This window comes from Crocodylus porosus, unplaced genomic scaffold (genome assembly GCF_001723895.1).
Source record: "Crocodylus porosus isolate Cpor-Errol unplaced genomic scaffold, CroPor_comp1, whole genome shotgun sequence".
Lineage (NCBI taxonomy): Eukaryota > Metazoa > Chordata > Crocodylia > Crocodylidae > Crocodylus > Crocodylus porosus.
This window is the reverse complement of record NW_017728950.1, coordinates 37,881,660-37,909,369: the sequence shown is the minus strand read 5'-3', so window position 1 is coordinate 37,909,369 and position 27,710 is coordinate 37,881,660. Positions and strand designations below refer to the sequence as shown.

Sequence of the window (27,710 nt, the reverse complement as noted above, 5' to 3'; positions counted from 1 at the left end):
AAGTTGGGAGGGGAGGGAAGCCTAAAAACATAAAGGCAGCAGAAAGTCACAGGAAAAGCATCAGGGACAGCAAGGAGAGGCTGAGAGGTGGCAGAAAAGGGGAGATGGAATTGGGAGGAGATGGGGAAACTAGCAGAGAGGGTAGGGACTGGATCTGAGAGAGAATGAGAGAATGAGGCTGGAATTTAAGATAAGGAAGGGACTGGGATTCAGTAAAACATGACCCAACTCGGGGTTGCAACTGACAGTGGTTTTATTGAACAGGGGAGATGGTGACACAATGCCAAATTGGTTCCCTTGCACCCGCACCCACACGATGGAAGCAAGCGTTAGAGAGGCTTGGTGCAGGGGCTGAAGTCCAGGAGGAGAGAAGGAGACAGAGAGAGAGAGTCCAAATTGTAGGAGGAGGTATGCAGGTAATATCTACCTATCCAGGCTGGAGAGGGGTCCTTGTCCAGTAGATGTTGCCCAGAGGGGGCAGGGTAGATAGGTGGTATGAAGCTGGTCTGGTCCAGATGGAAATGGCATTCCCACTGGGTCTGTCTTCACTGCTCCTCTTCATAGGAGCAGACTATGTGTGTCCCTAGTGACAGGAGGCATGCCCAGGCAAGGGTCAGCCCCTGGTGTACTGAGCATGTGTGCTCCATGCAGGGATGTGATGTGCAGTTTCAGGTGTCTGTAATCGTGAGAGTTGCTGGTTCCGCAGGGTCTTTTGTCTTTCAAATGCTGGTCTTGTCTCTGTTCCTGGGTGAGGTCGGTAGTTCCTGGATGAATCAATGCGAGGTGATGGCCCAGTCATTACAGGCCATTCAGTAGAGGCCTGCTACCATTGTATCTCAGTCATACCCAATCATTCTCATTCATCCGGGAACCAATTTACATGGGAGGGGTACAATAAATCCTATTGTTGCAACATGGGATGCCCAGGCAGAGGACAGAAGCTGGAGGCTTGACATACAAAATAGAAACTTGACATTACTTTGGTTCACTTATAAACACAGGCCTAAACCATACAATGTGCATATGAAACAACAAAAATCAATACAAAAATGACAACAATACAATATACAATAGTAAAAATTAATACAAACCTATAAAACAATAGACACCCAAAACCAAAAACTTGCCACCAAAAATAAAAATGCTTAAAGCTTATCCTAATTTTGAGTTCACTTGTACTTATCTGTAGGGAATAGAGAGGAAGAAAGAAGTCAGAAATGGTTGGGGAAGGGGAGGGAATGCATTTTAAGATAAATAATAAAAAATAAAAAAAAAACTAAAAAAAAGAAAAACTGGGGGTTTTGCTACATAACAAGGGGCAGGGCTACCCTCGTGACCCTTGACAGCTCACCAAAACTCATTAAGTAGTCCTTCAGCAGAAATAATTGCCCACCCCTCGCTTAGGTCCATCTCTGTGTAAAGTTATCACAGATGGAACAGAGACACAGCCATAAGTGGGATGAGTAGCACTTATATTACTACTTTGTTTCAGTGTGAAATACGACTTCATTGGTCTCTTAATTGTTTTTCATTTTCAGTTTTTGTAGTATCCAAGCAAATAAAAGATTAAGTCAGCCATAGTCTTCTCTGAAAAGTGACATCTAAAGAAAAATGAATGGTACTATAATAGAGTCCCCTCAAATAAAGCTTTATCCCTTTGCTTTTGGATGCCACCAAATGAGTTAGCTTTAAACCTAGAAACGTGAAACACACAGTGACAGAATGCAAAAAGCTTCTTTTATTTAATATTGCACTAAGTTTCGCTGAGAGGTGGTTTTCATCATTTAGGATATCAAGACACTAGGGGGAAATCTTTCATGTTAGAGAGGAGGCCTTTGCAGTACAATGTCCACTTGCACTGCAAGTGCCTCCTTCAATAGGTTATTGAAAGAAGAGAATACTGTATGGAAAACCACTGGGGAAGGCCTCAGCATGCTAGTGGTGACATAATTTTCTTTTGGGGGGAATAACTTTATTTCCACTGTTAACAAAAGTCTAGCAATAATAAAGTAAGAAATTGCTATGTACTTATTTTTCTTAACACTCTTCCCTTCAGTGCAGTGGAAGATTCAGAAATGGCCTTGGTTTTCTTTCTTTTTTTTGTTTGTTTTGGGTTTTTTTTCCCTTTGTAACAATAGGACTGCCTACAGACTTGTAAAAACAAACAAACAAACAACACTTTAAGCTCAGCGTGCCCTCGCACCAAGCACAGCTCATGCCCAGAAGAGGCATCACATTAGCTTGAATCCACTCTCCTGATGTCTTTATAGATCATGCGCTTCAGTGGGGCTTCTGGACAATTTTATCTAATAGCTGATTGAATCTGCTTTAGGTTAAAGTGCCAAAAAACCTCGCTGAAGTGCATGATCTATACAAACACTGGGGAGCTGGGTCAAACTAATGCACTTCCTCTTCTGGTAAAGCTCTGCTTGTTTGTTCATTTTTCACATCTGTTAGCATCCTAAATATGTGGAAGCTGAATCATTGACTTTACCTAAGCTGTATTTGCCGAATGTATCAAATACCACAGCCATCTCTCAGAAACTACTTGCTCCTTCAGTTCATCCCCTTCTTGGCCTGCCTAAACCTAATGGCAATGCACCGGGAACAGGCACCTCTGTGTAAACTTCTTGACAAATATTAAGTGGGCAGAAAAGGATAAATTCTGGAAATTTACTCCATCTCAGCAGCAATTCATAGAGGCAATGGCACTCTTGTCTTTGGAGAATGCCTGAAGGAACAACTCCAGTGTTTTATGACAACAGTAATACTAATAAGAAACTGATACAATCAAATATAAACATGCTGGTGTGTGTGGGGGAGGGGGTCACATCATGAGAAGCATATATCTGAAAAATCAAATAAGGACTTTTCTACTCTAGTTGTGGAGAAAGGGTAGAAAAGTTGAATAGGTGTTGAAACATGAACTTCATCTGTTTTTTAATTAACTCCAAATTGGTCAAATTCCATAGTCACACATGTTGCTTCTAGGGGCATGTCCAGACGAGTGCAACCGTGCAGTATGTTGCACCGCAAACACGTTTGCAGCACCACATGCCATACAGTCAGCTGTTCTCTGTGCTGCAAGGGTGTGATGACTGTGTGTGTGCTACGCTGAGGAGCACCCGCTCAGCAACATGAGCAGCTGAAAACCAGAGCCGAGCCATGCAGCAGCTGCCAGACAGGCTCCACCCAGAAGGATTGCAACAGCTGCAGCCCTGGGAGGCCCCCAGGGTCCCAGGTAAGGCTGCTGGGCCCAGTCTCCTCTACCCCACTCAGGGTAACTTGTCACGCACCAAAGCACATGTGGTAACGGCATTCCCTAGGGACGGGTAGCTGAGGTGCAAGGTGCACTGCTGGTACTTGTCCCCAGGGAACCAAACATCTATGCTCATCTGGATGTGGCCTAGCTGTTCATCAGTCTCTCAAGGATTAGTTTATTAAGCCTGATGGAAAACCATTAATCTATTAACTATCGATGCAAAACAAGAGTCTTGTGCCCTAGATATCCTTAGGTGTTCTTTCCAGCCTTTTTGTATCTATAGATGACGTGTCAGTACTGAGGGGATTTCCATTTCTTTAGATAATGACTTTTGGGTCAGAATAGGTTTGAGACTTTTCATTGCAAGGTTGTGGTGTATTACAGGCCTGTCCAGCTGGCAATCCAGGGCTCACACCAAGCTGCCATGTAGCCCCCGGGTTCCCATTTGATATGTCATTCTCTCCATTGCTCCAGTAGCTGCTGCTGAAGTCTCAGTGTTTTCTCTCCTTCATCCAACTTCTGTATTTCACAACAATAACTATTTTCCAAATGTTGGAGTGGGAAACAATTTCACACTTCCATTGCATTATTAATATGTTCAGTAGTGCTTGAATGTATGTTATTTGCAACATATTCTGAAAGCAGTGTTATTCTGATTCATTATCTAAATCACCACCCTCATATTTTCAATGACAACTATACAAACTGTAAATGGAGTAAAGAGATTAAGAAGTGGTGCTTTTAATATTAGCTTCAACTGGTTATTCTATATACTTTGGTTTGGTTACTACTGGAAATACTGGCAAATACCATTCTATAAAGCTGCATGCATTTATCCCCCAAGTCCTCTAACCACACCTATTTCCTTATTTCTCTATATACAGCCCCACAAAAAAAAAAACTTCTCAAAGCCACCATTATACTGGTAGGTAATGAACCTAGTTGACTTCATACGTGTTTCAAAGTAACAAATTAGCTTGTTGGAGTACCTGATATGTTTGTAATCTCTGGTCTCATAGATACCCTACCATAAATCAGCAAAATGAAGACACGGGGTGAGAATTAAGACTGATAGTAGAACTTCCAACTATTTCTAAATTTTCATGGTGTATATAATAATTAGATGATAAGTATACCAATATTTCATATAACATGTATAATAATGTTGCTTTGATTTCACATTTGCTGTTAATGCATCTGTAACAACATTTTTCTCTCTCTTTCTGTAATCAATGGTTTCTTTGGTTTGATTTTCAAAGAAATGTCAACAGTGTGAAGTATTTTGCTGCTTCTACAAAAAGCCAAGAGCTTTGTTAAGCAGCTCTTGGCTATTTGGGATCCAAAAGTATTTGGATTTTCCATGGTCACTTTTATATTAATTTAGTTGTATGATCTGGGTATGATAAATTTAATCCCAGTTCCCAAACATTGTATGTCCTTCCATGCCATACATGCTCCCTGCCCACCCAGATGTTCAAAGGATGCCAAGGGCAATGCAGCAGCAAGGACCAGTTAGCTGATAGGCTGCCAACGTGTCAACAAGCTGAAAGCAGAGGAGTCCAGTTCTGCATAGGAGCCTATCAGCCTCTGGGATCACTGCATAGCTTTCAGCCTTCCAACAGGGATCCTCATCTTCAACTGTTTGCACCACCTGGTACACACACAGCAGCTGGAGATGGCAGACCTCCCTGTCCCCAGCTGCTGGCAGTGTAGACAGCTGAGAATTGGAGATGTCTGCTTGCCTTTAATCGTGCCATGAATGTAATGTCTGCCAGGGCCCTGAAAGGCATAGAGGATATATGATGATCAAGGCTGTAAAGTTAAAGAGAACGTGACATTTACTTCATAGTTTGTAGGCACCAAGATAGAAATAGCTATTACAGGCAGATGAACACTAATAATATCTTTTAGAAGTTAGCATAGTTGGATTGTTGTATAACCTAAAGTTGCTTCACATTCTCTAAGGTTTTTATGGACATAAAAAATCATCCAGTTCAATGTTACTAAAAAATTGTGAATGTCTCTTTCCCTCTTTGCCATCAGTTCTCTTTTGATCTTAGGCAAATTATCTCTGTATCTGATCATTGTCCCATTAAAGCTTACTTGAATTTAGGGTGTAGAGTAGTGCTTCCCAAAGTTTTCTTTAGCATGACTATATTTATGGCCCCATTTCTGCAGTATGGCCCCTCATTCCCAACCCACAGCACCCACCCCCACAACCCCATCCACTTATGTTGTGACCCCATTTGGGGTCATAACCCACAATTTGGGAACCGCTGATGTAGAGGGAAAGGGATTTAGGGCCTCATAATAACCCCTTTTTATTTACAGGCGACCCTCACCATTTGCAGGGGATAAGTTCTGGATATCCCTGCGAATGGCGAAGTTCACGAATATGGCACTGTGTTCATGAATGTCATTGGCGTTCATGAACACGGTGCCCCGGCAGCTGGGGGGAGAGGGTGTGGGCATGGCTGGCAGTGGCAAGCATGAAGCTCCCAAGTTGCTCCTGTAAGTATATTTAAGATGCGGGTTCAGCATTTGCGAATGTTTGAAACTGCGAATGCCAAACCTGTGAATAGTGAGGGTTTCCTGTATCTCATTTCTGAAATGGTGGGTGATAAATTTTTTATTGCCTTTGAAAAACACTTTGAGATAGGCAGATGAAGTGGTTACATACAAAACACCATGATAGTTGGAAAACATATTACAACTGATTTACTGTTTTCATCTTATCCAACTGAAATTAAATATATTTGCTTTTAAGTTTTTTTCTTTTGATCATTTATTAAACCATAAATCTATTTTTGAAGAAGTACTGTATTCAGTACACATATGCCAGGAGGGACAGACAAACATGTACACATAATGCTTTGATTGCACACAAGCCTCTAACACCATTTAAGGGAATGTGCACAGGTCTAAGAATTCCCTTCACTTTTTGTTTCTTCCTTGTGCAGATGCCAAGGATGATTTGTAGCCATGCTGGGGGGAAAAAAACCCTTGAGTTTCAATAAAATGCTATGAGAAATCTAATTTGATCTCCCTCTTCTTTCACAGTGAGAGAGCAACAGATTTGGGGGACTTGGCACTGAGCTTCCATCTTGTCTCAATGGCATATGAATCTTGCAAGGTAAAATTTCATTTAAGTGACTACACTTTAAACTTATTATACAATTATCATATTGTAATGTTTTTAGAAGGAGAGGGAAAGGTTTATTGTCTTTAACTCTAGCTGGTTTCATTTAGCAGACATGTTAAGCCACTCTTCATTTTAAGGTATAATTTTTGCATGGTTTTGAAATGCACAGGAAGTTTATGAAGTATTTGAGTGGGGTTTTCAAAATACACTGCCCTGTATGTAATGATAGCAGGGTCAAGCCACCATTGATTCTGTTTGCAGTTTGACTATTTTCGTTAGGACCTCTTAGTCTCTGAGACTTGATGTCCCCCACTGCCTATGTTTTATTGTGTACAGATTCCAATATTTCTTACTAGGTGTGCCTTTTCAAACCAAGGATTTTGGTTCCAACCTTTAACTACATTATTTTTCTATATGCAAAAAAGTATTTGTGCCTTGAGCTAAATATTCAAATTAGCAAATAAACATATAATCCAGTTTTCTGGATTTTGTAAAGTATCTTGGAAAAAATGTTGTTGGTATTAACTAGATTTTTCTTTGCTGTAAGGGTATTTTCATGGCAAAAACATCTCCAACTACTTGATTTCATTTTGGAGTTAAAAACAGATCAAGTAGATGCACAATTAATTTGATTCTATTATATTTTCTTGGAGATACTGCACTACTGAAAAAATGCACTCCTGGCATCTTGATTTCAGGTTCCATCATTTTTCTTGAGATGGTGATATTTTTTCTTCAGCTTGTCTTCCCCTTAAAATAGCCCTTTTTCTCATGGTTAGAGAAGAGTTTAAAAACATCTTTTAAAAGCTCAATAAAAGTGTCATCTTTTAAAACTTGCTGCTCAGCTGAAGCATCACCCTTCCTCACTGAAGTCCTCCTCTGAGTGGCATTCTTTAGGGTAGGACCTTTAAAGTCAGCAGAATGCTTCCCAATAGCCCAGTTCCCAAGAGGGGAAGAGTATCTTGCTCCTCAGGATTTATTAACAAACTGAATCCCAGGCCTGTAGATCTTAACTTCCATATACAATCTCAACTTCCATAATAGGAAGAGGAAAAGGTAAATCAGCCTTCACTGTGAGAAAAGCACTGGTGAGAGATCTGGGTGAGAATTCTAAATAGACAAAAATAGCAGCATTTCCTTTCCATCACTATTTCACTTTTGGTTGAGGCTGCTTAGTTTGCTCCTAAGTGTATATACTATAACTGGAGGCAGAGAACAGAGACAGAAAAAAGGCATACCCTAATATAATTTAAATAGTGTTTGTATTCCTGATGTCGGTATAATTTACAGGCAGGCCGGTATTCTGGGGTTTTACTTGCACAGTAGGCAAGTATTACTGTGCTTTGCTGATAGACAGAGAGCAAGAAATACCATGTTTGATGTTTGCCAGTAGCTACTCCAGGGTGAATGAGGACAGGTGAGATCTGAACTGGTGTAACGTATATTGGCAAATTTTAATCCTTATTCTTTTAAGAATAACCCTCCACTAGACTGGATAAAAATGACAACAGTTTAGTAAGATGCATCCTCTCTTTACTACTTTTTACCGTGGTGAGAAACTGATAACAAAAGTGTGTAAAAGTTTTGTGTCCCCAAACAAGCCCTTACTCCCTAGAGCACTCAAACAGCAACCTGCAGTTGCCCCAAGTCTGAGTCCAGCTGCTTCAGTCCACAGATCCGGTTGAATGAGCCAGTGGGATTTCCAGTTCCACTGCCTGTTCCTCTACATATGGCTTCCACATGCACACTGCTCTCTCCTCCCCTTGCCCCAGCCTCAAGCTTGTTCTTCCTTTTCCCCTTGCCCCCACAGGTTTCTGGGAGTTAAAGTCCACAGCTCTGCAAATTGCCCCCTGGTTTCTCCTGCTGTTACACATGTTACATTCACATTACACAGTATCAGCTGCTATTTGGGGGGCAATAAGTGGTGGTGGCCGTGTAAAGTATGGGCTAATGTTTTTATTGATACTGAAGTTCTAACTGCATGTTTAATGCTTTAGAAAAGGCAAAGGATGACATGGTCTTTGCCCAATGTGCTTGCAATGTAAGTGTCATCTTCTGCAAACCTTTTCATATGAGTCCACCTTAGAGACACCAACCAGAATAGCTACTCTCACGTTCAGGGTTTTGAAAGATTAGGTTCTTGAAAAGATGGCAAAGCATGTGGGGAGATTAGTTTTGAAGGAGCATAAATGCTGGCATGTGTTGTGTAAAGGGCTGTCTATATTCTTGTGTTAGCTGTTGCTATAGCTATAGGGTGCATCTACACATGCAACTAGCAAGTAGCAATAAATTCTGGCACAGTTTTATTGCTCCTGAACGCAGAGTTTATTGCTCCTGAACACAGTGTTTACATGTACTCCTGGGACTGCAGCATGTTGAGCCAGGGCAGAGCAACCTCAGCTGGCAGGGTGGTAGGGGGCCAGCAGGCCAGCTCAGGGCTGTTCCACCCTGGTTCACAGTGCTGCAGAGGGACTGGCTGGGGCATGAGGGTACAATTCAGGGCTAGCCAGCAGGCAGCCCCAGCACTGTAGCACCCTTGTGCCCCAGCCAGCCCTGGTCACTGTCTACATGTGCGTTTCGGCGCATGTAACTACTCCACAGTAAGATAGTGCTTGTCCCAGACAGTACTATTCTGTGGCAATGATTGAGGAGTTAATTACTTTACTGCGCTCAAATACAGGCACACGTGTACACAGTGACACTTTACTGCAGAGCTAATTAGTCTGCTTGCAGTAAAGCACATGTGTAGATGCACCCATAATAAGGTACCTGTGCTAGTGCAAATCTTATGATACTGTTTTATTGTAAATTGCACTCTTCAACTTTATTGTTATTACAGCTCACTAGGACAAGAGGTATTGGTTCAAGCCACTTTTTACCATCATGCAGTGTATCTACAGTAGGGATGCTGAGAGTAACATTTAGCTCTGATTTCCACCACTTGAACACTAAACCATACTCTCTTGTTTTGCATTGTCACTGAAAATCAGGAGGAGCTTCACTAAAATCGGTGTCTGAGAGCAGAATCAAGCCAACTATACTCTTAGTAGAGAAATACCAAAAATTCCCTTCATTATAGGATACTTGTTTCTACTTAAAAAAACAAAATTACTAATAGCTGTACTGTACAATCTGTGATTCTTGATTAAATGATCTCAGCCAGGGGATTTGTAATCCTTTTGATTAAGCTTTCTCAATAAAAACAGAGAGCTTATCTCTGAGTGACAACAGAGAAAGCCTAGTTTAAAATGAATAATGGATAGCAGAACTGCTCTACTTTGATGCTCAGAATCTCTTGTACCTCAGACTGAAATGGAAAATTGGACAGTCATATTAAAATGACTATAGAAATAGACACAAAAGTGGTATGTAATTTTTTTTAAAGAACCTGTGGGCATAACAATGTATTTTAAATTCTCAAGTCCTTTCTAAGTAGCTTAATCCAAGATGTTAAGTGATGGTGGCCAAAACTTTGGGTACTTATCTTGAAAAATCCTAGAGAGATCTGATTTTTAGAAAGTGCTGAGCACCTATGTTTTGCAAATGAGGTTTCTTTAAGTTTATCACAAATGAGTATCAAGACCAAAAAAAAATATTAACTTGATAATGTTAATTAAAGAAAAAAGAAAAGCATTCCAGATGTCAGTTTGTCTGGGTTTCCCAGTACAGCCGCCTGTTTTGGGTCTCTTGTCTAGAATGTGGTCTGTGCAGGACTATGCATTTTGTTGATGCATAGAAACAAGCAGTAGCGAGGTGGGATATTTTTAATTGGTGTGGGTCGTGTGTTTTGGGGTAGGTGACACTGAGGGGGAAAGCATTTTTGATTACAATAAGGTTAACCGAGTGTTTTATCAATAGTGGACAGCACTGCAGATCAAAGAAATGCAAGCAGTATGTACAGCTATACGATGATCTAGTCCTGGGCTTGGCATACATGGAGCCATGGATTTGACAGCATTTGGTGGCAGGGGCTCTGCCCATGCTGCTTCACAGCTAGGTAGCGGAAGCTTTGAGGGGGGAAGGCAATGAGAAGAACAGAAATGCCTGCATTAGTGCCAGCCCAACTTAGACCCAAGCTGGGTCATTCCAGTGCTAGAAAATGTTGCTGGCCCCTAATCCAGTTTAATCGCTGACCCACCTCACAAGGATGAATGGTTGAGTGGATTCTACAGGGTTACAGCATTGAGATTCCAGGGAGTCAGGGTACAGAATCTTCCATTAAAGTGTGGACATTAACAATTTGAAAATGATGAACTATCCCTCAATATTCATTCACTTCCACATTGCTAATGTCTGCTAAAGCTGGGTCAAAATGTTCTGAGGACTATTTGCCAATAATTCAACTGAAATTATTAAAAAATCTGAGCTGAATTGTTGAATAGATTCAGCCAGGAAAAAATAAAGAAAACTATTTTGGAGAAGCTGAAACATTTACAGCTAGTTAGGCATTAATTGCAAGCTGTTTATGGGCTCTTGCAGGAGATGCATACACAGAAATTTTTTTAAAAAAATCTGTTTTATAATCAGTGTCTGGACCCCTCAAGTTGCTGTCACAAACAATGACGTATTCTAGATTGTGTGTCTTACTGAAAGAATGAAGTCTTTCCTTGACTCCTCCATGCCTCGATCACAGCATAGCATATAGGATCCTACATGTCTTATCTGGTCTTACTGCTTAAGTTTTTTACTTTTGCATTTTTCACAATAGCCCATATTGAAAACTCATCATGTTACAATATTGTGCCGCAATTGATTAATCACAGAATATGTGGGTAGTAAGGAAAGGAATAACTTTCTATAAAATTAGTGTCACTAAAAGGGTGATACTCTTATGATAGTTAAATGGAGACCTTATGAAGATAAGGTATGACACAATCCAAAACTGAATAGAGTAGGTTGGTTTATTCTGATACTGGAAAATGAGTTCATATACCTGAAAATATTTTCTGCTTACTAATGGGGAAAAACTTTTTTTCTGTTCGCTGATAGCTGTTTGCTGAGATCCAAAGAAATATTAATGTTTAATATAGTATTTAATATAATGCTTATAATGTTTAATATAAATGCATAACATTTTCCAGGTAAAGACAGTTTAACACCCTGAATTCTTTTAAACATGCTTCTGTTACAACATGTAGCAATGAGTGACCCTGGAAGTTGAATAAAGAGACAGATGCCCTTAATGCTAAGTGTTATCTTGTTCTTCAGTGTCAGACTGTTTGGGTTATATTCCTAGCTCTTCCAGGAGCTTAATGTAGATGAAATAATGGGCCTTTTACTCTTTGCTTTGAAGTAGAGCTTAGTGCAAAGCTGTGTGCTGATAAACTTCCTTAAACAAACACACTGCTTTCTGCCTCAGTTTACCCAGCATGGCTCCAAGAACTTCTTAGCTTCATCATTGAATGCTGGATATTGAAGATATCCACACCACATATTCCCAGGCAGGCTACAGATCACTTATTCCCATGTCTGAGTGCAGTCACCCTAGTGTGTTAGTAGAATGATGTCCCCCTGCTATGACAGCCTTTGGTCCTGTGAAATATCATACTCATGTCAGTACTAGGTAACATCTCCATTTAACATCCATTGGATGATTGCCTAAACAGTTTTAGTCAGCTGTACAGAGAGGCTTCCCACACAGAGATGCTTAGAGGCTACATTGCTCTGCATATAGCTGTTGCCTTGTTTTTATGTGTCTCATGAGTATATATTCCAGTATGCTCCTTGTAGTTGTGAAATATTTCCTGTAAAAGCTGATCTTGCAATTACTTTTCTGAGCTTTTCTGTAACTGTAGATTGCAAGCAACCAGTTTGTCAGATGAAACTGAACAGCAGTGCTGTTTTCTCTACTTTGTTGTACTTGGAATTTGATGAATGCTGCTGAGAAGAAGATTGATATACTTGACATTAAATGTTGAAGAAGCATTCTTGGCATTCATAGGACATACTGTTGGAGGTCACCAACTGCAGGGCAAAGAATAGAACAATTATGGGTCAATAAAACCTTGAAGAAACATTATTTGGCATGGCTGAAGTGCATTACTAAATTGAAGATGAATACAGGATAGTGTAGATACTGTCATGGCATTTTGAAAAGGAACTATTGCTACCTAGGAGGCAGAAACAGACACCGGTCTGCAAGAAGCTAAGCTCTTAGGAAAAGGTATAAAAGTACTGGCACATACAGTACCAGTCCTATCATGCTCCCAATAGAAAAAGCATTCATAATTAGGAATGAATATGTAATGATTAAAAAAGTCTGATGCAAGTAGAATATAATATATATGTGGTAAATCTGGTGGCATTAGAGGCAAAATATTCCTGTCTCAAATGAAGAGTCTAGGTTGGAAAGACTACTTTTATTTAAAAATGATCTGTTTGCATGCACAGCCACTCAAGGTATGAGATAAAAAATTCAGGCTTTTTTGTCACTACAAATATTTCTGCTTGCCTCATTATGATCACAGATTTGGAGACTGTTGTATGTTCGTTCCCCTTGAAAAGTTAGCCCTCTAAATAAGAGAAAATTATTTACAAATCATTAGAAAATTATTAATGAGAAAATGATTTAGAAATAATTCCACATATACATACCATTTTGTACACGGTAGACTCACAATAGCATCTATCTATTGAACCTAATGCAAACAAAAAGCTAGCTAACTAGTATCCGTTTTTTAAAAGATATTGTCTCTATACATATGAAATAATGAAACAGGAAGCAGCAACCACATGAGTTTTATGATGTCTGTCAGATGTTAAGATCAACATTAGGCAAGCCTAAAAGGAAATCCAGGAGTTTGCCACAGGAGCTGTGTTGGTGAATTTCTGCTTATTTCCTGAGGTTTGAGGAAGGCAGGAGTTTTTATACATAACACAGGCTCCGGTAGAATGCTGGCAGGTTTAGGCACCTGAGTTTCAATAGTAATGGCAGAACATAAGCTGTCTTTGCAATATCTATACTATTTAAACTCCTGCTGTTCCTACTGCATCTTTCTGCAGCTCTGATTTTCACGTATGATTGACTCCATCAACTTCCTATTTGTTGAATTTTGTGTGAATGCTAAAGGACTGACTACCAGGAGGTGTAAAGCAGCATAACAGATGTGATTTCATTTGTGTTTCACTGATTTACATCAGATGACAGTCAGAATTTGAATCAGTCTTGGAACTTGCAGCGGATGGAAATGTTTTCAGTTTGAAAAGTTTTCCTAAAGAAATGTGAAGCTTTTTTCTATCACTGTTTTTCAGTGGGAGACACTAGATTTACTTGCATTTTTTTAGCATTTACTTTCCAGCAGGGCTGCCCCTTGTACCTTTTCTATTATCAAAAGAACCTAGAGTTAGACACCCAAATTTTAAGAAAATCTTGGTATTTAACTCACAGAGGCTACTCTTGAAAATTCTAGCCCTGCTACTTTGATAGCCTTTCTAACTCTGGCAAGTGTAAATGGTTTGAATGATGAGAACATTTCATAGAATAGATGCATCAAATCTGTAGTGTGTGAAAATGAATATGAGCAATACTCACAAAGGGCTTGATCTTGCAATGAAGTATGCCAAATTAATTTGGTAAGAATAGTCAAGTGAGTAACATTACTTATGTGCTTAAATGTGTGCTCTTTTACACATACTGTATATTTTTAGCTGCTAGATTCACTTTATGTGTAGTTTCTAAAATTATAAACTGACTTTGTCAAAGGTGAAAAGACGATATCTGACAACAGTATCATATGTTTCCGTTCTTCTTTGTCTGTTAAATTCTAGATTTCTCACTCTGTCTAGGTAGTCCTCACATAAGCACCTCATCATTACTTTCATAGTTGTTAGGGGTTGGATCAATCCTTGACACCCTTGTTAGCCTGGGTGGGGTAACCCATTTCACACATATGGAACTGAGATATAGGGTAGATCAAGTGATTTGCCTGAGGTTCCATAAGCAATGTACACCTGTCTGAACCCAGCATTAAACCCAGGTTTCCCCATTCCCCAGTTTTCTACTGTATACATTATACCATTCTTGCACTATTTATTTAGCTTCACTTGTGATTTCTCCCTTGCAACTGAAAACTAGTTTATTGTTTATGAAGTGTTGTAGATGTACACAAGCATTGTAAACACATACAATGTGAAGGTACTCTGGACTTGATGTCCAAGGGGGAGAGGAAACCAGGCAATGGATTTGACAGGGCTAAGAATAATAGTTGATGCTTTTAGCAGCAATATTGGGATGCTCTGCAGGAGGGAAGTGAGCTACAAAGAGGGCCGAAAGCTTGAAGGGTAATTTTAGCATACCTCAAAGATGACCCAGGTGTAGATCAAGGTTTTATAAGTGAAAACAGGTGATAAATACAGAGAGAGGAAATAGTGATTAAAATAGTGATACAAAGCATCAAACAAATTGAAAGGGAAACTCAGTATGTGGGAAAAAGGAAAAGATGACAGATTTTGAGGTGGAAATTAAAATGCAGGGGTGAGGAGGGAGAAAAAAGCACTCTGCGAAAAGAAAAAACTTCAACATTCAGCATAGCAAATAAATCATATTAAAATCTGATCCACCTTAAATGAGAGTCTGTACCTCATGCATAGCAGCTCTGTGAGTTTTCTGGACTCTGCATCTTCAGGGATTACTCTTTTTGCTCTGGATGTGATCTGCTTCTGTTCCATAAGCAACAAAATATATCATTTGCTGATACCCCAGCTTTATTTCATCACATTATTGCATGCTTCAACTTTGCTGAAAAATTAATGATAGGAACTCATCTTACTGAGGGACCTTTCATTGTTCAGGAATAAATTATAAGAACATACTTATTGTTGCTGTAGTCAGCAAAATATATATTTGGATTTAGCAGCAGGTAGATAGATAATGGCTAACAAAACTACATCCAGTGGACAATGACACATTTCTGGATTACTAAATAGTCTGCAGTCTCAAATCATATAAAGAAGTAATTGAATCTTGAAACGAATCTTTCCTGGAAGATTTATGAGGATGGAGGATTGGTGTTACGAGCTCACTAAATAAAAGGGGACTGTAAGCCTTTCTTGTAGCTGTAGTCAAGGGGTTTAGTGGAAAGTAAGCTTTCTTTATCAGCTGGCCAAATCCTGCAGGCATTCAGCACTCCTTGGGTCCAATGTTTGGATTCTGCCCCTCAGTCGTAGTTGAATAGTAATGCTCTGATTTGTGTTTTAAAGCCTTTCTTGATTGGTGATAGTCAGTGGAAGACTATGAAACTGACATATACCACTTGATGACCTGCATTTATTTACTAGCCCTTTCTTCAGTCTTTATTAAAAGGCTACTTAAAAACAAACAAACCAATCCACCCACCCCAACTCTATGCATTTGAAATGTATCTTGCTGAAAATTAGAAATTTTTGCAAGAAAAGTTACTCTATGAAAAATCCCCTTTGAAATGTTCGTATTGGGAAAAGTGACATTTCCTATGAGAAAATTTGAGAAATGAAGTACATGAAAAAAAAATCTTTTCCATGCTTATCTATTATTTTCCACATATTACTTTTAAAAGTTGAAATATTGGTTTCTCATAAAATGAAAACATAATTTTCTCATACTTTCTTTTTCCCACTTTCTCAGAGAGGAATTAAAATAAAAGGCATCTTCTTACAATTAGAAGCACTTTTTAAAAATAAGAAAATAACTGATTCATTTAGTGTGAAGTGTATTATTATGTGAACTTTTAATTTTACATTTTTGAGTAACTCCAGATAGAAGACTTTGGCCTACAGGTAATACACAGCCCTGAGGATGCAGACATTGTAGAGCATAAGAGAAGAGATGGGAGATGATTAGCTGCTTCACTTCCATCATTTATTTAAACCTCTGCCTAGGTCTTCAGAAGACTGAAGCTCCCTATCACTGTTTTTCCCTTCCTCCCTTCATTTGTATTAGGATAGTTTTGGATTACAATGTAGTGGGTCTGACTCCTTCTTTTGGCCATTCTGGCACAAGGTCCTACTGGGGCTTCTGTTGGTGTTCCTTACAGCACCATAGAGTAACCATTTGGGTTTTTTTTAAGAATAGGTGCTAGAAATTAAAATAGTGATTTGTAGGAAATTTTGGTTTACCATCTTGTAGCTAGTGTTCAGGGCAGATAAAACATCAAAGGACCAGCTCCCCAAACAACAAAGACACTTGGGATTCCATAGGCGTCCATGGGAAATCTGAAGTCTTTGAAGATGCTGTCCCCATCATGGCTTGGAAAAGGGGGAGAATTTAAAAAAAACAAAAAAACAAAACACATATGGATAAATTGAGGAGAGTATGCGCCTTAATCCTGGACTGCATAAATGCATGATTAATTATGTTAATATGGGTATGGCCTACTGTATTACCAAAACACTTCTGTCTTTATATACCTGTTTGTCCTGTCCTTTTCCCTTTTCCAGGATTACAGAATTCTCAGTTAACATATAATCTCTAAATTGCAGCAACAGTAATAGGAATCTGTGCTACAGTCTTGAAGGTTCAGATTGTGGTGAGGAGAAATATTAATAGGAGGGTTACAGGTGTTCACAAGGTAACCGTGGTTTTTTGCATACCACACCTTTTACCAAAGTTTAGCCTTTGTATTAAACTGGGGTGCATGTCTTAAGCAGGGAAGCTGATTTTCTCCTCAGAATAGAAGCTTGAAGATGCTGTAAGATGGCTGCTCCTTTTTCTGCTCTTTTTTTGTCCAACAGCTGCATGGAGATGGGGAGGGTGGCATTCAACAAGGCCTGATCTTGGGGGAGTACAGTGATGCAGTTGCACCCTGCTTTGATTTCTGCTTCCCACCCCCCAGTTTAAAACCAGCTGCCCAGCAGTAGTAGTAGTAGGCAGTGCTGAGGGAGTTGAATGATTTCATAGTTCCTTCTAATTGCTCTTCATTCAAAAAAACCCCCAAAGAGTTCTGCTTCATTCTGCCTTCCCCAAAACATGGTTGGTTACTTTTTGCTTAATGAATTGCCATTGCAATCATAATCTGGATTTATAATATATTGCTCTGTAGAAATACTGAAAATGCATATGTACATCCCCCCATTCTCTTTCAAAATATATTTGTAGCATTACTACCACAGTGGTTCAGTGCATGATGATATCTGTTAATGGAAACCTTGGACCTAATGGATAATCAATTGAAGTATTATTGTTTTTAGTTTAACTTCCTTTTGTAAATGTTTGTGTCAATGGATCTAGTCTTACAGTTAACAGAACTAACTGCTATGTATGCCGTATTTGAACAATAGATGGTGAACCTGTTTTAAGTTTCATCCAAAGTAGAAAGGATAAATTGGAGCAAGGTGAAAAGATAATGATTGAGAAAAAATTGACAGGAACTTCTCGTGACTCAAATTCTTCTGAAATGTAAATTAAAACTATGATCATAGAATTAAAATTATCATCCTGACAATATTAAAAGTCCGGGAAGGTTCTACTTATAGATGTGACAAAATTTGAAGATGAAAAACAGGTTAATATCTTGTAACTTCAGAAACAGTCATTACAGTATGAGAACTGAGCAAATTCTATCAATGTAGATGGACTTTAAGGATAACCCCTCACCCCACCACCATTTCTTTCTATAATATGGTTTAGTTAAAAGTACAGTTTCAATCCTAATCTGAAGCATAACTTCAAAAATAACTGTTCCTGGTTCTGTGTATCTCTTGTGCACACAGTTTTTCAGATTGAGTGTCTAAAGTTAGGTCCCTAAATCTTCATGCTGGTGCTGAGTGGTGCTTTAAATGCCTATGCTCAATGTGAAGATAGGTAAAACTGTTTTTTAGGTATCTGAAAATGGCAAACAATCCAACTGATAATGCTTAGTTGTTAATAGAATCCAGTTCACTTCTTCCTTAAAAAGGTTTAGGCTAGAGACAGACATTCGAAAAGCCTGAGCCTAAACTGATTCAATCTTTGCAGTTTAGTATAACCTGCAAAGCTTGAACTGATTTGGAGGTCATAGATATTCCCTTTTCATTCCAGAAATGCAGGCACATGCCTGCAGTAGCTCAGGTTAGAATCTGCGGTGGCCACTAGAGCAGCCTTCCCTTCCTTTCCATAGGACTGAGCTGAGGAGGGCAGGGCCAGACCCCGGCCAGGACGCTCTTATTATTCCTCCCCTGCCCCCCTCCCGCCCCCGACCTGAGTAGCCCAGCACGGAATGTTTATCACCCCTAACTCAGTGTTTATCAACCCTTTAAGAAAACAAAGCCTCTCTCCAAATGCTTCCTAAACAGCTTTTCCTAGGAAGGACATTAAGCTACCTGTTGATTAACTCCAAAAAGCCTGTCTGCCTTTGTTGTCTCCCACAGCATGGACTATAGCCAGCATGTGGTCTGCTAGCTAATGCTGAGGTGTCTGTGTAAAGCAGAGGGGCGGGGGGAATAATCCCTGCTTAGCAGTGAGAGGCTGGGCAGGTGGTCTGTCCTTGCAAGTTTCTGCTGGAGCTCCAGCCAGGAAGCAGAGGATAGGGGCCAGCCCTGCTGTGGAGCAGCCCTGCCCAGAGACCATGCCAGGGCATGCTGTGGGACTCTGATTTATCTTAAACCAGTAAGAGGCCTGGGACAGACATTGCATAAACCGGTTTCACCCAAGTCAGTTAAGTCTGATACTGTGTTCAACCAGGTTTATCTCAAACCAATTTCAGCCATTTTCATTCCCAGCACTGGTGAATATCTGTGCATACCACTGACAGTCTATGATCACAAAGCTTAGAGGAAGCCACATGACGATAGCCCAGGTACAGCAGACATTTGTATGCACCCTTTGTCTAGCATGTGCATTCTGTTGCCAGTTGTTTGATTATTTAAAACAAGAAACTTTATTATGCATGGATTACTAATTTTTTTTTAAACCAAAGGAGCACAAATAATCACAGAGGGCACTATCAATAGGACCCTGTCACCAAAATTGGAAATTCTCAGATTGGAAATTAAACCACAGAAGCAATGAATAGTACTGAGTTTGAGAATAACATGTTGTTCATCAGTCTACTGCCAGTTGACGTATGTGGCAGGAAAGCTGAGTATATAACTTGAAGACAATTATGTACTTAGCAATTGTAACAATTTAATTGGTTTTGCAATATAATCTATTTTTAAAAAGCAGAACCACTATGAGAAGTACAATAGGCTACAGATGCTAGTTTCTATGTGCAGAAGGGTGTTTATGGCCTGGGGGGTTAAGGTCTGCCTATTCTAGTAAATGTAACCTCTTTGCAGAGCTGTTGTGTGATTGTAGTAACTTTCTGTGGCAGCTATGGTGGCTGATTACTTAAAGGGCTTAGAGAGAAGGGATGATCTCAACCATCTCGTCACCTTTAAAGACATCACTTCAGTCTGTCTTAATGAAAAGTGATATAGGTCAGATGTAGCTAAAAGCTTATGGGCCTTCCATTTAGGGTATAACTTCATTCTAAAAACGTAGCCATTGCACACCTCTGTATTTGAGTTCCACATAACATGAAATAGTTGCTAGTATCACCAAAAATGTAAATAGATGGTAAAAGGTTGGTAGAATTCATTTCTGGGTTTGAGTTTATTTTTCTTTTTTAGGTAAAAGGAAAATGTTCATGACCAAAGTGATAGGATTGTTAATTGAGGGTAGGGATTGCCATTTGTAATAGTTTGTCTAGAAATAGGTAACACCTAGCTCTTTACTCATCAGTAAATGTCAATGTACTTTAACCAAGACATTTAAAATCATCACCCTCACTCTATGGCTGGGAAAACTGAAGCACAGGAAAGGGGAAGTAACTCTGCCTAATGCAAGGTGACAGAAATCAAAAGAGAACCTATACCTCTTGAGACCCAGTCCAGTTTTCTATCCGTGAGGCTTTACTAAGAGAGCATCTGGCTAAGATGGCACACTCTAAGAACTCTTACTTAAAGAATGTTAAGGCTTTGGTACTGATCTTAGTCTTACTTCTTTTACTCTTATTGGTGTTGACAACTTTATTTTATGTTATTCTAGATATTCTAAGAATGCATTATTTATTCTGTAGCAGTGATGCGAGGAGCAATATATTAATGTGTTCATAATTGCAGGAATGATATGGGTAAGTTGAAGTATATGTTATCATGTACCAAGGTCTGGTGACCTTAGTATTCAATCTAGCATCAAACATAAACACAAGGTTTATATTTTAAAGATGTTATTTGTCCCATTGAATAATTACCTTCAAGTGTACAAGACAGCTATTTGGTAATGTTACTGATGGCTACTATTCCATCCTACCATCCATTAATTTAATTGGAACAGCTCATGTACCTAGATGCATCCTAAAACAAAACCGGTTTCTTCACCCCCTCCCCTTTCTCTTACTAATGGATTGTTATATAGATTGTCTGCTTAATCTGAAGAAAGCTAATGTGAAAAGCAGTTGCAATTTGATTATAAATTCCTTGGGATGGGGGCCTCTCTGAACATGCTGTAATTTTCTTGTGAATTTTTGGACCATAATGGAGTATACTAGAGAATAATAGACATTACACTTTTAGTGTATAATTTTCTGTAGGCTAAGAATTCACATTTACATTATATTACAGGAGTCACATCCCTAGAACTGTTAGGAAGACTGGTTTAACACCCTCAACTCTCCCTGGAGAAAGCTGGAGTTGAGGATGGTTAACTCCCAGTAGGATTAAACTCTACTTGCTTACAGGGATTCTTGTTCTTTGAAGTAATATTCTCCATGATGAAGCAGGGCAGCAGTTTGTACCATGTGGAGCAAGATGGATTGAAAGGTTGTTATATCAAGTGCAGGAGTCTGAAAACCAGAGTTTCAGCACAGCAGTCAGAACTGTGTGGATTTTACATTTGCATTGTCTTGAATGAAATTGCAGAATCAGTTGTATTGCTGTATTAAGCGGCATACTAGCCTCATCTTAGTTTTCTTCAAATGTTAGTGTGATTTTGAAATTATCAAAATTTAGCATTATATAATCCCGGTGTAATCTAATGTGAGTGATTTGATTAAATCAGATGTTAAATAGCTATGCTTAGAAGGACAAATCCAAATCTAACTAAAACAGTGAAAGTTACCTCTAGGCTAAGTAGAGACATTCAGAGGGGTTAGAGGGAGGTTAGATCGTGCAAACGACGCATAAATTCGGTGCACATAGACCAGTCTAAAAATGGTGGAATCCGATCTAAGATGGACCTGAACTGATGTGCACTCAGATCAGATTGATGTAGGTTAGACTGGTGAGTTGAATTTTTGTACAGTTCCCAGCACATCCCTAGGGCTGAGAAAACCCAGCTGCTGGCCCCAATCCAAGGGCTGTGCTTTTTCTACTTGCCTTCCTAGCACTGGGCTTTTTTTTTTTTTATCTCTGTGGTCCCTCCCCATCCGACACAGCAGCCAGTCCCCCCCCACTCTGAATCTCTTATCTCACAAGCCACTCTTGATGCCAGTTTTATCAGTGTTCACCAATGCTGGGACCCTAGGAAATAAGCCCCAGTGGGGAGATGGGCAGGAGGGATGGTGGCATAGGTTTACCAGGGGAGTGTGGGGGGACTAAAAATAGCCCCTGATCCCCCACCAAGTCCCCCAGCAGACTTTGTAAGCTCTCCTGATCCCACAAAATCATCCTGAACCCCACCAACTCCCTGTGGACCCTGTCTGTCCCCCTGAACTCTGATTTGCCCCTTGATCCCCCTGCAGATGCCACCTGCACCCTTGATTCCCTGGACACTTCTGTGGATCCTGCCTGGACTCCTGATTCCACTGTGGACTCCACCTGCTCCCCCCACCCCCCAAATCCATCCAGGAACTTCCCAATGCGCCCCGATCCAACCCCAACCCTCCCCGCCACTAGACCCTGCCATCCTGACACACCTTTGGTTGGATGACTATTTCTTATTTGATCTAGCCTCCCCAGATAGCTCTACTTAGCCCTAATGGGAAATGTATTCAGTCCAGAATACAGAAAAACAATGCCTCCTCCTATTTATTCCATTTCTCTTTTCCTCAATCTCCAATGCAGTAGTTTTGTTTTTCTACTTGGATTATTGTTTCATGAGTTCCAACTTTCCACCTTGGGATGGCAAATGTTCTCAACATCTCAAAAACAGAATTAAAAAATATATACGTGGTGGAAGGAACACATCCAACCTTTAATTCTGACTTTTATGTATATGTAGATGAGATTTTACCATCTGAAAGATGCTGGTGTTCAGGGATAATATACTAGTGATGAATTCATATATGCAAAAGCACCTGTGAATTTCAGTCTCCTAGTCATCTTTTAACTATTTCTTTATTTTGATTCTTGTTGCAACTCTGGCAAATAAATACAATTACTCACAGGTTTACTGACCCCTTCAGATTTGAGCATTCATAACTATTGCTTGTGGTGTTTTATCACCCTGCTCTTTATAAGAAGCAGAAGAAGAATTATAAAAAAAACCAGACAGGTAAACTAAACCTGTTCAGAGGTTTCCTTTTCTTTTTTTCTTCACTTCTCTCCAGGGCTTTATGAAGTATCCTTTGAACATGAACTTTGATGAGACCAAAATCAAATTCAGACTTCAGCTTGAAGAAGGTTTCTTAAGGCCGGTTTTTTTTTTTTGGTTTTTTGGTTTTTTTGAGGCAAATTTTAAAGTCGCAAGACTTTGTTTGGAAGTTAAATCCCTGGCAATATCAAGCAGTTCTGATTTGCTGGGTGGCATATATCTTAGACTAATTTAAACTTCAAGAGGGAAAATGGTTCCTATTTGTTTGCACATGTTAACCTGAGAAAAAACTTTCAGTCTAAGAAACAGCTGTGCGATAGGCAAGACCAGTTTTGAATAGGAATATAGAGCTAATCTGTCCCCTTTCTTGTCCATTCTCTTTAAGGATCATACTGCTGTGCTATTTTGAGGAAGAAAAAAACAGCTTTAAAAGCAATACATTTCTGTGCCACATAGGGGGAAAAAAACAACATAAGGTTGTTTCAATTTCTCTTATTTCATTTTGCAATAACCGCTGCTGAATAAAGATTTGTAATTACATTCTATGCTCCAAAAATAAATTCTCATATAAAAGAATGTGTCGCAGGGCACTTCCGTGCCCCGCTCCTAGTGAGGCTCGAACTTAAGGGGGGAGGTGTGTCGCAGGGCACTGAAGCGCCCTGCTCCTAGAAAGAGGGACAGGTGCCGGTTGCCGGGGCAACCACAGTTTGGTCAGCTGACCAGAAGGGGGCAGGGCCTGGCCTATATAAACAAGCCAGGCTGAGGCCAGAGGCAGTTCCCCTCTGGCAGCTGAGAAAGTTGGAGCTCTGTTGAAGCAGGCAGAGTAGAGAAGCCCGATGGCCTGAACAGCTTCCGTGGAAGGAGACCGGGTGGAGGAATCCCTGGTAGGGATTTGGGAGGATAAATGGCCTCATGGTTTAGAGTTTACATTTTAGCCAGGAGGCTTAGCTTTGCATTGTAGACAATTGGCTCATGTTATTGCATTCTGTTGTTTCTTGTTACACTGGAGGACCGGGTGAGGCTAATAGGGGTTGGAGGAGGCCTCAGTGGAGCTCCCCAGTGGTGTGGGGACCCCAGTGCCAGAGAGGGCACAGCATTGAGGGGGCATTGACCCCAGCCCTGTGAACGGGCACAGTGGATTGGGGGCCAGGTAAGGCTGAGGCTGCCTGAGCCCCACAGGAATTGTAGACCCGAGGAGGGGATTTAGGGGCCAGGCACAGCTACGGCCACCTGAGCCCCAATTGTGAGAAGCCCCAGAGTGGGCACCGGTAGAAGAGCCCCAGTGCGGGCGAGAGCGCAGGGAAAGGCCCGAGTGCAGGCGAGAGCACGGGGAAAGGCCCCAGTGCGGGCAGCAGCCGCAGGAGGCGACTGTAAGGAAGGAGAGGCCAGAGAGCGTCTATGAGGATGCAGGCCATCTGAGAAATTGACTAGACAATGTCCGGGACATCCACAAGGCTTGGGGCATGGTATTAGGGGTGGTAGGAGCCACGCGTAGCCCTTAAGGCGTGAGGGCACCGAGTCACCTTAGGCGGGGCACAGACGAGTATGTCAGGGGTATCGTGTCAAGGAGGACTAAAGGCAGCCTCCCTTAATACTCTTGACATCAAAGACATGGCAGGCGAGAACGAGGGTGCATTGACACCGACTTGGCATGGTAGGGGGCACCAGGAAAGATCACGGCCGCTCTTAGGACCCTGCCCCATGACAGAATGTACATCTTACATTCAAATCTTCTAACTATACAGTTAGCCCAGTAAAAGATATCAGCCTAAGAAATCCTTGACTCTTGCTTCATGTCATAACCTCATGTCAACCTCATTCTGAGGGGGAAGCGCTACACAGTTCTTATAATCAATCATCTACAACAGGTGTGTCAAATATATGGCCCACGTATCAGATCCAGCCCCTGGTGCTGCTCTGTGTGGCCTGTTGGGCTACAGAGAGGGAAGTGGAACTTGGGGGATGTGGCTTGCTGCAGAATCTGGGGCCCTTGGTGGACATGGTGAGCAGCAGCAGGAGGCGAAGCAAGGGCTGATACAGCTCTGGTTACCCTGTGCCTACTTGGTGTGTTACCACTGTCACCACAGTGGCAAGCAGCCACTTGGCTTGTGCTTTTGCCCTCCCTTCGCCGCTGGCAACGTTGATGCCCTTTGCTGGAGCTGAAGCCGGAGCTGCTGCTATCACTGTATGCTGTGGGCCAACTACTAGTATATGCCCCAGGCTAGAGCGACCCCATTCCTTAGTCTCCATTTGGGCCACAAGGTGCTCTGCAGTCTTTATCTGGCTTGGGGCACAACATGATTTTGACACCCTGATCTACAATAATCAAGGTCCAGATAGACCTTCATTATAATCAAATATCACTCAATTGATTTTGGCCTCTGAGGGTTTAAGTAAAAAAGTGAAAAAATGAAGTATTTGTTATTGATGAGAAAAAAATTAGGCAGATTAATTGAGCTCTGTTTGTTTTATTATCAAGTTATCATATCACCATTAGAACTACATTGTTGTCCTAATTGGTAATGCACAAAGAAATCTGGCTTTGCATTGACATCACAGGTGATTATTGGAGTAGTCAGAAAATTGTTGTAAAAATTTTAGTGTGGGGTATTCACTTTTGACATTTTATTCGCAAATTCCTTATTTTTTGAGCAGATAAACTCCCTGTTTTACATATTTCATGAATATGGAGTGTGAGTTAAAGTACCATCATTCTTCCCACTGATTCAACAGATTCCTTTCTCTATGCTCTCATCCAGGCTGAACTCCATGATTATCAGTGAAAGGTTGTCTGGGAGAGAGGAAGGTAATCTTTTTCCAATAGTGTCTGTACTAGTTTATGTGGAATGATACTTCACAGTCTGTAGGACCTGCTGAAGTGGATTTAGGCCAGCTTTAAGTGGAAAATAAATCAGAGAAGTATAGTCCATAGAGCATCATGCTGCTTGTAGAAGTGAGGTCTCAGAAGTACAACAAGACTTCGCTAAGGCATGTGAGTAGATGTCTATGGCACCTGGCAGACAAAGTGCTTTGGGTAAATCCAATATCTTTTATTAGACCAACTAAAACAGTTGAAAAAAATTCGTCTTTGCAAAATTTTGGGTACAAACACGCTTCTTTTTGTACCCAAAAGCTTGCAAAGAAGAATTTTTCCAACTATTTTAGTTGGTTCGTTAAAAGATATTGGATTTACCCAAAGACTTGTCTGTCTATGTCCTGAGATCAACATGGCTGCACCCAATACCCTATGCCACCTGGCAGATGTTATCCATTTATGATGTGATTAACTTGGTAATCATGGCATAAATAGTAACCCCACCACATGTTCAGGCAATTAATGATGTGACAAAAGGAGAAACCAGTCATAAAAATGTTCAGTGTTATATGCGGAACATTTTTATAGCTGACTTCCTTTGCACCTTAAGTTGAATGTGTGGTAGGGCAATGTCTCACCATGCTAGCTGCATGGAAGGGCTTTAACCTAACCAGCAACATGGAGTGGTATGAAGATGTGCCTGATCCCTTGTTGTCTTTTCCTTAGCACTGGCAACTGGAGATGGGATAGCTTCAGGTGCTGGAGCATGGGGATGGTGTCAGTTGATAGATTCCACACACATGTGTAGTGTGACAGCTACTTTAGCAGCAACCTTTGAACAACTGGTTGGTCAGAGCTAAAAAAAAAAGGGACCAAATCCTTGATACTGAGCTCCCCACCTACAAATTGTACAATTGGGGGTCTATCCCAGGTCCCCAAACTGGTATGTCCAACCCTGCTTCACATGCAGATTTTGGGATCCAGGATAAAGTTCTTCATATCCAAGTTGCACAGTTCTATTAATGTCTGCCAGGGGCGTGCAAATACCCCAAGAACCATCTCTCTTCCTATAAATATAGGCCCATCAGCCTGATTTCTATCCCGGGGAAGATCTTAGAAAAGTTTATTAAAGAGGCCATCCTTAATGGACTGGTCGACACCAACTTCCTAATGGATAGCCAGCACGGGTTTGTTGCAGGTAGGTATTGCTTGACCAATCTCACCTATGACCAGGTGACCTATCACCTGGACAAGGGAAAAGAGATTGATGTCATATATCTTGACTTCAAAAAAACTTTTATCTGGTATCCCATGATCACCTCTTGGCAAAACTGGCCAGTTGTGGTCTTGGGTCCACCATGATCCACTGGCTGGGAAATTGGCTCTGTGGTCAGACACAGAGGGTAGTAATTGATGGCAGTCACTCATCATGGTGTCCTGTGACCAGTGGGGTCCCCTAAGGCTGTGTCCTTGGACCCATATTGTTCAACATCTTCATTTATGATGTGGACATTGGAGTGAGGAGCGGACTGGCCAGGTTTGCCAATGACACCAAACTTTGGGGCAAAGCATCCATGCCAGAAAACAGGCAGGTGATCCAGGCTGACCTGTACAGGCTCAGCAAATGGGTGGATGAGAATGCAAGGTTCTCCACCTTGGGGGAAAAAACCTGGAGCATCCTTATAGGCTCGGCAGTGCTATGCTGGCTAGTGCTATGGAAGAAAGAGACTTGGGGGTCATTATTGACCACAAAATGAACATAAGCCTGCAATGTAATGCTGTGGCTAGTAAAGAAACCAAAATGCTGACATGCATCCATAGATCCTTCTCAAGCAAATCCAAGGATGTCCGCCCCCTGGTGAGGCCGCAGCTGGAGTATTGCAACCATTTTTGGGCTCCACAATTCAAAAAGGCTGTGGAGAAGCTTGAGAGCGTCCAGAGAAGAGCCATGCACATGATCAGAAATCAGAAAAGCAGACCTTACGATGACAGGCTGAGAGCCATGGGGCTCTTTAGCTTGGAAAAG

The 27,710-nt window shown here is 40.8% G+C and overlaps 1 protein-coding gene across 1 annotated transcript in view; it reads left to right on the top strand.

Moving 5' to 3' along the window:
* The window catches only part of LINGO2 (leucine rich repeat and Ig domain containing 2), a 683,474-nt gene that overhangs the window by 118,498 nt on the left and 537,266 nt on the right, over positions 1-27,710 (top strand). Inside the window, exon 2 of the mRNA XM_019555191.1 lies at positions 6,323-6,395. The gene's annotated coding sequence lies outside the window, so the exon portion shown is untranslated. The remainder of the gene's footprint in view (positions 1-6,322; positions 6,396-27,710) is intronic.